The sequence below is a fragment of the Pleurodeles waltl genome, chromosome 7 (assembly GCF_031143425.1).
Source record: "Pleurodeles waltl isolate 20211129_DDA chromosome 7, aPleWal1.hap1.20221129, whole genome shotgun sequence".
NCBI lineage: Eukaryota > Metazoa > Chordata > Amphibia > Caudata > Salamandridae > Pleurodeles > Pleurodeles waltl.
The window spans coordinates 1524151062-1524164486 of record NC_090446.1 but is presented as its reverse complement, the minus strand read 5'-3'; the positions used below and the strand labels follow the sequence as shown (position 1 = coordinate 1524164486).

Below are 13425 nucleotides of genomic sequence, written 5' to 3'. Positions count from 1 at the left end.
GAGGAACCAAGAAGCACGACTGGAAGAGAGGAGGAACCAAGAAGCACGCCTGGAAGAGAGGAGGAACCAAGAAGCAGGTCTGAAAGAGAGGAGGAACCAAGAAGCAGGTCTGAAAGAGAGGAGGAACCAAGAAGCAGGTCTGAAAGAGAGGAGGAACCAAGAAGCAGGTCTGAAAGAGGTGGAACCAAGAAGCAGGTCTGAAAGAGAGGAGGAACCAAGAAGCAGACCTGGAAGAGATGGGGAACCAAAAAGCAGGCCTTTTAAAAGAGGCATAACCAAGAAGCCGGCCTGGAAGAGAGGCAGAATCAAGAAGCAGGCCTGGAAGAGATGCAGAACCAAAAAGCAGGCCTGGAAGAGATGCAGAACCAAAAAGCAGGCCTGGAAGAGAGGTGAAACCTAGGTCCAAGTGTACTAGTGGTGGGGTCCCAGGGTAGAACCTAGGAAGTAGGACAGTAAGAGAGCTTCCAGGACCCAGACACACAGGGATAGGTCAATCAAGAAGCAGGAATTCAAGAGAAGCAGAACCAGAAATAAAAGTATTACAGAGTCAGAAACAAGCGAGGAGGAGCAACCTCTAACTGTCACCCTGGGAAAGGATGCAGGGCCAAATGCGTAATATTATACAAGATTAGGCAACAATAGATATCAGAAGCCTGACAGAAAGCCAAGTTCGAAACTGGTAGGAACAAGGCATGGTAGGAAGTGCAAGGGAACATGGAAAGGACTGGCACAAGGGCAAGATGTTAGACTGGGCACTAGCAAAGGAGGAATGTGAAAGGTAGAAGCAGGGGTCTTAGTGTCCTAAGGGGAAAGCAGAAATAATTACAAGTCAAGCAGCCAGAAGAGAAACATCTGGCAAGCCACTCACCACACAATTTAATCATTCATTGAGAAGGTTTATACTGGCGCGAACAAGGCCCCAAGGGCACCAGAACACCTCATAAGGTTTACAAGCAACTTGGATACAATGACTACTTTTTAAGAATCACACAGAATAATTTAGGCATATTCTAAAGGAGTAGTTTAATTAAACAGACATGATTTAGCAAAGAGGTTCAACAGAGTCACATGTTCCAGGGTTTAGCAATAATTCCGCTTCATAAACTGCATTACCAGAGCCTGACCTACTCCAAAGAATGCATCTGTGAAACGACCATCGAGTGAGCTGACAGATCATCGATGGCTCTCTTTCACTTTGGGGGAATAACAGCATAAGGGAGGCAGCGAACATCCAAATCTGTTAGTTGGTATCCGCAGAGGCTGAATTTATATGTTGAAAAGTAAGAAAAAAGATACTGAAACTTAAAGAATACTTCGAGGTACAAGGATAGGTTCAGAGACAGCTTTGTCAGTTTTACATACCGCAAGGGTCAGAAAAGCAGGATTCAAACTAATGAATACGTCGTCAACAATTTTGGATTTTTTTTTGAGTTTAGAGTACAGGATTTCACGTTCCAAAATGTCAAAGGCCAAAGATGAGCCTAAATATTTGAAAACATTTTAAGAGTAGTCATGGACAACAGAGTTTGCTGCTATGGCCCCCCCAGGGAATTTTGATCGAAAGTCCCTTAGAAGCTGTTTACTTTCAAAATTATTCGAGTTGAGGGACAACAGAGTTTTCCAACATTTTCATATCAAATGGCATTTCTCTGATTGGATGGAATCTTTTGAGGTGGTGTGGAACAGATGTTTGCCATCTGTAATTCCCAAGGGGTCAGTAACCGCACCATGTCCATGGCATGAGTTGATTCATTCTAGCCAGCTTGGTGTCACCGTTTTTGTAGCTACATCAGGAGGACCTGGTTCAGGGTCGTGATTAAAAATAAAACTTTATTGGTCCTAGAGATTTGAGATTTTCGTAGCAGAGAGGAAAACTATACCCGATAGTTACATTTCTTGTGGAATTATTTGGTAAATTTGTAATATTAGCTGGTCTGTGATTTTTTTAGGTCGAGCATGCAAGCGGTCTGACATGTTGTAATGTATCTGTGGGCTTTTAACCACGCCCACTGCATTCCCATCACTATCATTTGTTCATGGGCTTGCCTTTCAAAAATCCTTTGTCAGCATTGGTAAATGCCCTTCTTGGGGTGGTTATGTTACCGCCTTGCAAAGTGTCCCTGTTACATGGATAATTGCATGATTGCCGATACGTCTGACTGCAAGCGAACTTCTTTTTCTTTTTGTCTCTCTCCTTCGCGCTCATGGCAGCCATGGCGATTTGAATCGGCGTGCTTATGTCAACTGGTTTACTTTTCATTTTCAATTTATAAGGCTAGAAAAGTCCAGTTAGGAATTGTTTGTTTAGTCAATTGAGTGCACAACTCTCAACATTTGCAATGACTTTCTAGGTTTGTTTCTGCCTCGTTGAGAACTGCTTTGGCTACTAAAGCATTCGTTTATATGTCTCGGATGCCTTGATTTTAATAAATACTCCTTGAAGACTGTTTCAGCCATTTCCTAACAATACCCCTGAGATTATTTTCATCATTTGAATTAGCAGGGAAACAGCTTACATTTTATTTCTTTTCGGTTTAAAGGGCATTGCCTTGTCACAACAATTTGCCACAATGTCTTATTTAGAAAGTATCAAAGAGGAGAAGCCTTCAGAACATCTGCTTCCCTGTTTTTGGAGGAGTTGAGTCTACTGGTCATCTCTTAACCTTCAACAAGAGCCAGATTTGGCGATGAGAAGGTTGCGATGTTTCGAATGAATCGGTGATGGTCATGACAGACAGAGGTGTCAGTACACCCAGCTTCCTCTGAAACTAAAAAAACTATTTTTAGCTTGGTGGAGTTTATTTCTGTGCTGTGTGTGTATGTATGTATGTATGTATGTAGTACTTCTATAGCACAAACCTAGCCAAAAAGGCAGTGGAAGGTTGTACAGGGTCAAAAGCAAGCAATGAGTGACAGGAGAGGCTAGTATTCTTTAAAGATGCGAGTCTTCAAGTCGTTCCTAAATAGGAGCAGCACTGGGGCGGTCCTGATGGATAAGAGTATGCTGTTCAATATTCTGGGCGCGAAGATGGAAAACGCCTGCTGTCTTTACGTGTTTTTTTAAACACTTCTTAGTCTGCAGCCTGATGGTTTGCAAGCTAAGGAGAGAACCACCAGAGACGATGAGCTCCTTTGCAAGATAAATAGGGGTACTGGCTGTGATGGCTTTGTAAATGATGCAGGCTGGCAAGGGGGTTCCATCAAGCTTGGGATGAGGACACTACTTTTGTAGGCCCTGGGTGAGACATAGAATTCCCTTAGGGGTGTCAGTGTGTTGCCATGAAGCACAGCGTTACAACCATCCACATGCTAGTGTACAAGGTCTTGAGCAGCATTCCTGAAGTCACTTTCCTGGAAGAAAGCGCCGGTCACATGCCATGTAGTGTTTTCTGACAATCTGTGCCTTCAGAGTAAGAGCTATGGGCCTACACAGCATCACAGTGGACATACGTGTTCCTTCGGGGTAAGGGACACGGGCTAGTGCAGTCACAGTAGACATATGTGTTCCTTAAGGGCAAGGCCTATGGGCTACTGCAGAGTCACAGTGGGCATACGTGCTCCTTCAGGGTACGGGCTATAGGCTAGTGCAGAGTCACAGAGGACATACGTGCACCTTCAGGGTATGGGCTAGTGAAGTGTCAGAGGGGATATACATGTGTTTTGAAGGTAAGGGCAACAGGCTAGTGTAGTCACAGTGGACATACGTGCTCCTTCAGGGCACGGGCTAGTGAAGAGTTACAGTAACCATACGTGCTCCTTCAGGGTACAGGCTATAGGCTAGTGTAGAGTCACTGACCATACGTGCTCCTTCATGGTACGGGCTATAGGCTAGTGCAGAGTCACAGTAACCATACGTGCTCCTTCAGGGTACGGGCTATACGGTAGTGTAGAGTCACAGTGACCATACGCGCTCCTTCAGGGTACGGGCTATAGGCTAGTGCAGAGTCACAGTGACCATACGTGCTCCTTCAGGGTAAGGGCTATAGGCTAGTGAAGAGTCACAGTGACCATACGGGCTCCTTCAGGGTAAGGGCTATAGGCTAGTGAAGTCACAGTGACCATATGTGCTCCTTCAGGGTACGGGCTATAGGCTAGTGCTGAGTCACAGTGAACATACGTGCTCCTTCAGGGTACGGGCTATAGGCTAGTGCTGAGTCACAGTGGACATACGCGCTCCTTCAGGGTACGGGCTATAGGCTAGTGCTGAGTCACAGTGGACATACGCGCTCCTTCAGGGTACAGGCTAGTGTAGAGTCACAGTGACCATACGTGCTCCTTCAGGATAAGGGTTATGGGCTAGTGCAGAGTCACAAAGGACATCTTTTAGTTTAGCGTTAGGAACATCCATTGTGGATGCTTTCTGTGAGATATGCATGTGGATTATGTGACGTGTATCAGTCCCTCTCCAACGTTTGTGATTATCTTTGAATATGCCTGCTGCAGTTCTGGGTTTGGTGCTCGTAGGTATGGGTTTAGCAGACAGATCAGTCCCACCAGCTCTTTGCATGTGAGGTATTAGCAGGTCACCTTGAGTTCTGGTTAGAAGTTAGGACTTGAGGACATTTCCGTGTGGGTCTTGGGGTTGTTTGCTAACTCAGAAGAGCCATGAGCTAACGTTGTTGCAGAGTGCACAAGAAGTGCCCTTTTTGGGCATTTCTGTGACTTTAGTTAAGATGACCGCTGGACTGTTGGTGTTTATACTGATATGAACCAAGCTTGCAGGCATACGGTTCACACATCCCAGACTTAAAGTCCTCAGATAATTTACGGAATGATACACCAGCTTCTCCAAGTGATGTTCTGACTTTTCACTAGTTGGAAGCAGTTACAAGAAGTCATTTCCTTTAAGGTGTGATCCATACTGAGGTTTAGTGATGGAAGTGTGACCTTGGGCAGACTCAATGCTGACTGTAGGCCAGAGGAGGTCCTCATGTATAAGTAGAGGTTGAGACAGTACAACACACTTTAGGTCTTTGAGTTGAATTGAGGGGTGGGGGGCACTGCCCAGGTATTTCACGAGCAAATCACACCAACGCCTTTCCAAGCAAGCCCAGCTCATCAAAGCAGCACATGTGGGAGGCTGCAAACGCTGCAAGGAGGTGAAAGGGCCTCTGGCCCGTGATTCATTCCCAGAACCCGTTCTCTGCCAGTAAGTGACTTCTCAGACCTTCCCACCCACCCTCGTGGGTGTGCTGGAGGTTATGAGTAGATGCTTGTCGATGGAGATGGGTGTCAATTCTTAAGGTCAGTGTATCTCACTTAGGAGAACCTTACGAGACAAAAAACAAAGGTTCTGCAAAAAGGGCAAAAAGGGCATCTTTGTGCGCGAGGTGGACTTTATAAACTCAAACCTGCACGCGGTTTAGGGTGATGTGAAAGGGAGAGAAGGACTAGGGGGGCAGGCAAGGCAAAGAGGCGCTCAGAGGCAGATGAGGTCTCTTCGATGGTGGTCCTGCTCCCTGGGAGGGTTACACACGGATGAGGAGCTAGGGGGCGCTCATATAGCGTCTTCACATGTACCAGGCACTGGAGAGGCTGTGTGGCCACCACGGGCGTAGGAGGTGGCGGTGATGATAGCAATCGGCTGAGAATATCCGTGCTCTGCGCGTGCCAGGGATCCCTATCTGACAGTGTCAGGGGGAAGCAGACGTGCCTCGTGCCCTGGGAGTGCACAAGAGCTGACAGGGCTGGGCTGCCACCAAGGCTCCTCTGTGCAGGAGGGAACTAACTCATGCCTCTCGACTCCTCCTGGCTGGACCTTCACCCTCAATGGACCCCATATCTTACCCTCCGAACAAGCATCGTGCTTCTCGGACTTAAAAACCTCCTTCGCCCAACATAAAAGGGGTACGCTCCCTTGTTTTCAATGGGATCACCCCTGGGAACCCATCGATCACACCCTCCTTGAAGACTCGACAGGGTGAGGGGTGGGCTAGGGGGCTAGCTGGCTCCTATGGCACTCACTCACCCACTAACATCTCACCCTGCATCGGGGTGGGGGGTAAACAGCTCACTGGAACTCTGCAATGGAGCCCACTTAGATGTAGGGACTTCTCACCAAAAAGTCCTTAGCCACCGCAGAGTGAAAGAGCTGCAGAATAGGAGAGGAGGATGGAAACCTGCTCCCAAACTGTAGTTAAAGAAGAGTCTGGAAACCTGATCTCACACACTACAGGATCAGACAGAAGACTGGAAACCTGCTCCCAAACTGCAGCGTCAAAGAGGCTGGAAACCTGCTCTCACACCACAGGATCAGAGAGAATGCTGGAAACCTGCTCTCACATACTACAGGATCAGAGAGGAGGCGGGAAACCTGCTCTCACATACTACAGGATCAGAGAGGAGGCTGGAAACCTGCTCTCTCACACTACAGGATCAGAGGAGGCTGCAAACCTGCTCGCCCATTCTACAGGATCAGAGAGAAGGCTGGAAACCTGCTCTCACATACTACAGGATCAGAGAGAAGGCTGGAAACCTGCTCTCACATACTACAGGATAAGAGAGGAGGCTGGAAGCCTGCTCTCACATACTACAGGATAAGAGAGGAGGCTGGAAGCCTGCTCTCATATACTACAGGATAAGAGAGGAGGCTGGAAACCTGCTCTCACACTACAGGAGCAGACAGAAGGCTGGAAACCTGCTCCCAAACTGCAGAGTCAAAAAAGCTGGAAACCTGCTCTCACATACTATAGGATCAGAGAGAAGGCTGGAAATCTGCTCCCACATACTACAGGATCAGAGAGAAGGCTGGAGACCTGCTCTCACATACTACAGTACAGAGATGAGGCTGGAAACCCGCTCTCACATACTACAGGATCAGAGAGAAGGCTGAAAACCTGCTCTCACATACTACAGGATCAAAGAGGAGGCTGGAAACCTGCTCTCACACCACAGGATCAGAGAGAATGCAGGAAACCTGCTCTCACACCACAGGATCAGAGAGAATGCTGGAAACCTGCTTTCACACTACAGGATCAGAGAGAATGCTGGAAACCTGCTCTCGCATACTACAGGATCAGACAGAAGGCTGGAAACCTGCTCTCACAGACTACAGGATCAGAGAGGAAGCTGAAAACCTGCTCTCACACTACAGGATCAGACAGAAGGCTGGAAATCTGCTCTCACATACTACAGGATCAGAGAGGAGGATGGAAACCTGCTCTCACACTACAGGATCAGAGATGAGGCTGGGAACCTGCTCTCACACTACAGGATCAGAGAGAAGGCTGGAAATCTGCTCTTATACTACAGGATCAGAGAGGAAGCTGGAAATCTGCTCTCACACTACAGGATCAGAGAGGAAGCTGGAAACCTGCTCTCACATACTATAGGATCAGAGAGAAGGCTTGAAACCTGCTCTCACATACTATAGGATCAGAGAGAAGGCTGGAAATCTGCTCTCACATACTATAGGATCAGAGAGAAGGCTTGAAACCTGCTCTCACATACTATAGGATCAGAGAGAAGGCTGGAAATCTGCTCTCACATACTACAGGATCAGAGAGGAGGCTGGAAACCTGCTCTCACACTATAGGATCAGAGAGAAGGCTGAAACCTGCTCTCACATACTACAGGGATCAGAGAGAAGGCTGAAACCTGCTCTCACACACTACAGGATCAGAGAAGACACTGGAAACTCATCACAGCCACTGCAGGATCAGATCAGAGAGAAGGCTGAAATCTGTGTTCACATTATGCAAGATCAGAGAAGAGTGTTAAAATCTGTGCTCGCACACTGCAGGAGACTAGAAATCTACTCACTGCAGGATCAGACTGTAAATCTGATCACATCCACACTGCGAGATTAGAATGTGTGCTGGTAATCTATTCTCTCCCACTGTTTGGTAAAAGGAGGCTGGAAACCTGACCACACTTACTGCAGGATTAGGAGAGGCAGATGATCTGATCTTTCATAGTGCAGGATGAGGAAAGCGGATAGGAATCTGGTCACAGCCACTCAAGCTCCAAACGAGAACCTGACACACAGAGGGAGTCTGTAGAGTGCACAAGCCCTCTCTCTGCAGGGGTAAATGGAGATGGAGGTGTGCTTAGATCAAAAACAAGGTCACAGAGGGGAGCTGAACTATTATCATACCCAGTACAGGAGTAAAGGGAGGCGTGCTTACACCTAGGATAAGGTCACAGAGGGGAGCTGCACTGCTCTAACACCCAGTACAGGAGTAAAAGGAGCTGGAGGCATGCTTACACCTAGGATAAGGTCACAAAGGGGAGCTGCACATCTCTAACACCCAGTACAAGAGTAAAGGGAGCCGGAGACGCGTGCAAACCTAGGATATGGTCACAGAGGGGAGCTGCGCTGTTCTCGCACCCAGTACAGGAGTAAAGGGAGCCGGAGACGCGTGTAAACCAAGGATATGGTCATAGAGGGGAGCTGCACTGTTCTCGCACCCAGTACAGGAGTAAAGGCAGCTCTCATCTCAGCCAAGGCCTCTCTTGCCACTATGCAGGTTTCCACCCCTCTCCCGACAGGAACAAAGGTATTGCAGCTATTTTTATGCCTCCAGAAGGGAATCAGAGGCTGCAGCCAGGGCAGGGCATGGACCAGCAGAAGGACGAGAGAATGTTACCAAGTAGCAAGTTAACGAATTTAAGCCTATCCTAGTTCCTTAGAAGGTCTGATTGAAAAGCTGGACAACTCAGTGGGCTTAATCCTAGGTGCCTGAGAGGCTTTCCAAAAATCCCAAAATTTGAGCCTCACTAAGTCAGTCAAAATCAAACTACTGAAAAAAAGGGAACCTACCATACGAGACCCACCTGCGATGCACCAACTGGCACCCATGTTCAAAGGTAAGAATTTAAAATCCAAAGACTGAGGTTTCTTAAATCCAGTTTACAGGCTAACATATCTAGTGTTCAGTGCCCGAAGACTGGACACAGCTGATTGAAGACCAATTACTGTTCCAGCTGATATCTTCAAACAATAGTTTTGCAGGATAGACTACCAACACTATACATTGGCTAATCCTAAATTTAGGCCCTAGAGGGGATCCAAACGTATTTAAGAAACTGTCTAGTGGGATTCTGAGATCATATGAGAAACTGCAGGACATGTGGGCAACCACAGGACCTACCAGTTGGAAACAGGAAACTTGGATTCAGGGCTAGGATCAAACGGTAACATGTACAGAAATGTAAGGGTTCATTTGAGTAGAGACTACAAGAGAAACCTATACCAGTCAACAAGGTCACTATCTTAAGACAGGATGAAGAGGACAAAGTTCAGTGATGGTACAGAATTGAACGGAAGACCTGGAAAGCGCTCCATGGCACCTTTGGGAGGCTAGTCCTAGATGGGCAGCAAAGTCCTCAGAAGTTCTGGATTAAGGGTCCATGCAGGTTTCCGCAATGGGACTTACACAGCCCTGCAGTCGTCCTCTTCTGAAAAAAGGGAAGAGTTTGATACATTATGAACAAGAGACAAACAAGATATCACTTGCACATGGTGGAATGCGAACAACTGGGGCTCTACTCCATTAAATCAGAGGCAATCGGAGCCACCTGGTGATGGCAAGGACTATCCCAAGTAGGGGAAATAATGATTATCCCTTAACATTTTCTTTAAACTTAAAGGGAGAGTTTCAAATAATGATGTGTTGGGCAATATAGCTTCCTCTTCTTCCAAGACATATCTCAAAAGCAGAACTCCTCCATGCCAGTTAAGTATGTGTTGCTTGGGAGTAAAGCAGCAAGCGCATCGTCTAGTTTATTCATCCTTCTTAGTCATGGGTACAGGAGCAGATGTTCACTTTGGAGTCCTCGCTACCTTTGGAGAACATCATTCCAGCACGAAATGCACTATGTTTATAGGCACAGAAGAAATGCAGCATTAGCTTGAGAGAATCAGGGATATTTTCCTCACCAAAGCCCCTTTATGGTGGTGCAATGGCACTTCCTCTGGGAGTTCAGGCTCAGTATGATGAACTAGCTCATTGTGGTCAGAATTTACCGTACTTACAGGATAGTGGCATGATATAAGTGGCAGGGTTAGGTCGTGCATACAGACAACTTTTAGACCCACTGTGGCCAGTATCACTACTTACAGTGAGGCCTGGGTTAGACCATTGTTTATCATGCCTGGCTTTCTTGTCAGTCTTACTTGCTTCCTTCTTCGATGAATTTCCAACAGCTTTTTGAGTTTGTCCCTCCGTAGGAGCATATCGTCTTTAACATCCTTTTCACTGGATGACTTGTATCTTTCCTCTACCTACACTCCAGGAACTACTTTTTTCTTTTGCTTTTAACACTTAAAGGAAGTGCATATGTTTGTTTTGCTGTATATCCACTACCTTTTGTGCTGCTTTCTCCTTCACATCACTGCCATCCCCATGCCCTCCATTTTGCTCTCCCATACACCAGCTTGTCCGCTCCATTCACACATGTTTAAAAAATAAATCCTATCCATTGCGTGAGCCTACCCCTCACGTCTTACTGTCACGGCGTAACAGCAGCACTTACTTCCTCCACCAGCTCCCCAAAAAAATCTATACCATGCTTACTTACTGAAAGGGGCTTTCAGTCAGCCCTCTTTATCAGCTGGTCTGCTATACTGTCACAATTTGCTACCAGCCATCAGAACATACAACATGGGGCATTGGGCAAGCCCACTTCATCCACTAGCTAAGCCGACTGACAGCACTCCACTCCTTTACAGTGTGCACATCCATACAATAAGTAGTCCCCTTCAATGCGAGGGATTACTGGTGTATATATTTTCTGCCAAAGACTCCTTTTCAGGTAACCAGCAGCACTGCGTCAGTGGAAATACTGTTTTTGGGTTTCAGCATTCACAAGCCTTCCTCAAGTTTTTGGAATGCCCAATCACCCGTAAAAAATATAGAAATCACAGCATGAACATAAAAAAGTTACTGGTAATGAAACGGCATAACATTATGTATAGGTCAATCACAGTTACAAGTTTCTGTAGTTTGAAAAGGACCTTGTTCTGCATAGGGAACAATTAAATTAATCTCAAGACCAACACACTCCATTGTGAAAACAATATACTATATTCCCTTCATGAATTGATTTATCCATTATAAAAGGGAAAAAAATATTTTTACTGTACATATATAAATTCATCCTCAATTATTTCCTATTCCGGCAATAATTCATGATGTAGGCCTTCGTTCATGGAGACATGTTATTACTTGACTCGACATGTGGCTAATGAATGTTTCTATAAAACGGAATATAGAAATGTTACATACTTTGTTGTCTACTGTCACAAAATGAGTAGCCTAACACCCCCTCAAAGATTAACTGCAATGGTGCTAAATTACAGCTGTCTGACTTATCAAATGCCTTATTCATATTTATCAAGTATGAAAAAAATCAAGGACCTGTGCCAATATCCGCAGCACATTATATCTTGACCATGATCCACTGGGCATTCCAATGGTAAAAAAAGATAAATCCAGAATGGGGCGGGAAAAAAAAAAAAAAAAAAAAACCTTATGACAGGCAGTATCCTACGATACAACTAAGAACATGAAAAACAAAATACATAGTTGCACACACTATTTTGCTTTGTTAAGGTTTTTTTAAATATGCTGCACAGTAGCGTGGGCTGCTGTGCAACTAGGCTTAAAGTACAGAAAAACAAATCGCTGTGGCGCAGCCAGCGATGACCATACCATAGTGCTTTGTTTTTATTTACTTTAAGCCATGTTGCACAGTAGTCCATGCTGTTGCGCAATATCCCTTAAAACAGCGAATGGGGCTTGGGAGCGGCAAGCAACAAGGGGGAGGGGGAGAATCAAAAAATGTGTGGTGGGAGGCAGAGAGGTGGATTAAAAGGAACAACAGCAGGGGTGATGTTTTAAAAAGCCCTGAACAACTTAAAAAGATCGAAGGCAAGGGGTGGGGGATTTACACCATGGAGAGCAGAAGTAGTTTGGGACGGGATTGACACCACACAGAGAGGAAGGAGGGCGAGGTGAAGGAGACTGCAAAGGCACACACCCTCTAGGAGCGCATGCCAAAAAGTAAAAGTTAAAAAAAAAAGAAAACAGTACTTGCAGGAGCCTGCAGCCAGTTGAAGGACCCTGGTCACCACAGGAAGCTGTACTTGATCCATGCTCCACAGCTGGGATGAAAATTGGATCCCATGAAGAAGCTGAAGGCGAAGGGGAGGCACTGACCAATAGGAAGCAAGGAAACAAGAGTGATGTGGGAGCCAACTAATGGGAAGTAAAGAGAAGTAATGGGTGGGCTTCTAACCATTTTAAAGTTTTTATTTTCCTTACAAAGATTTTGCAAACACAGCCTCGAAAGCTGTGCAGGCGAAATCTAAACAAGCATTTGCAATGCAATTGGTCTCACATTTGTGAAAGTTAGGATTAGCGTTCTAAATTACAATGTTTTTTTTTGTTTTTGTTTTTTTTGCAGTACAGTGATCATTTAGAAAATAAATGCACGGTATCGGATTTAGTGACTGGTGGGAGAGGGTTTCGAGGCAGTAAGCTTCCTAGTGAGAGAATCACCCTGCCCCCGCCCGTCTACTCTGTTGGGGCCTGTCAGTGGGACTTCTCACACTCACTACTGGAAGGGCTTTGAGATTTGGGGGTAGGGGGCAGCCCCTCTAACTTCAAACACAAGAGTGGCTACACTTTCCACTCGTGTGCATCAATGCGTTCCCAGTACTAAAGAAAAATACCACTGTCAAGTTGCTACAATAAGACTTAACAAAAGTGCCCCGTTGAAACACAGTGAAACAAAACACAGAATAACACAAGGAATTCAAGAAAATGAAATTGAATGCAAATCATAGTCCTAAATTCAAAACACACACAGTTAGAGAGGGATCAAATACCACAGTCTGTCTGGCAGTGTTTAGCCTTCTGGGGAAATCTATAACTCATGAAAATATCTTTTTATATATGTTCCAATCGTCCAAATATCAGTTCAAAACGGAAAGGTAAAATTCTTTTCATATTGGTCGTTTTAAGAGGATTATTGCACCTGTTGAGTAATTTGAATATTTACCCTGGGTTATGTGCACAAACTACAACTCCCGAGCACGCCTAGGCGTACTTTACACACACAAACTCAAACAAAGACACAGCAGGGCACAAAACATCTAATCAAACAAAAATATATGAGCAAGACAATAAAGCTTCAGTTATGGTTTGGTTCTATTTTTCTATTTCAGGTGAACACCTTTATATTTATTTAAAAGGAGAAAAAAGTAGTTCTCTCTAAAATACCATTGAAGCACTGTCATATAAAATTATTGCAGTTTTATATATCAGTACATCCTGTAAAAATCTTCTGCCAGCTTCTGACTCTTCAATATTTCACGCCTCAAAAGCTGTATACTTTATTTAACTGCTTTAAAGTGTTTTCATAAATCCCATCTGCACATGTGTCATAGTAAGTTACTTGGGTAATAAAATGTTAAAAAAA

General features: G+C 45.3%; 1 protein-coding gene across 6 annotated transcripts in view; it reads right to left on the bottom strand.

The window, feature by feature from the left end:
- ARHGEF1 (Rho guanine nucleotide exchange factor 1) overlaps window positions 1–13425 on the bottom strand; it is a 579253-nt gene that overhangs the window by 520996 nt on the left and 44832 nt on the right. The window lies entirely within an intron of this gene.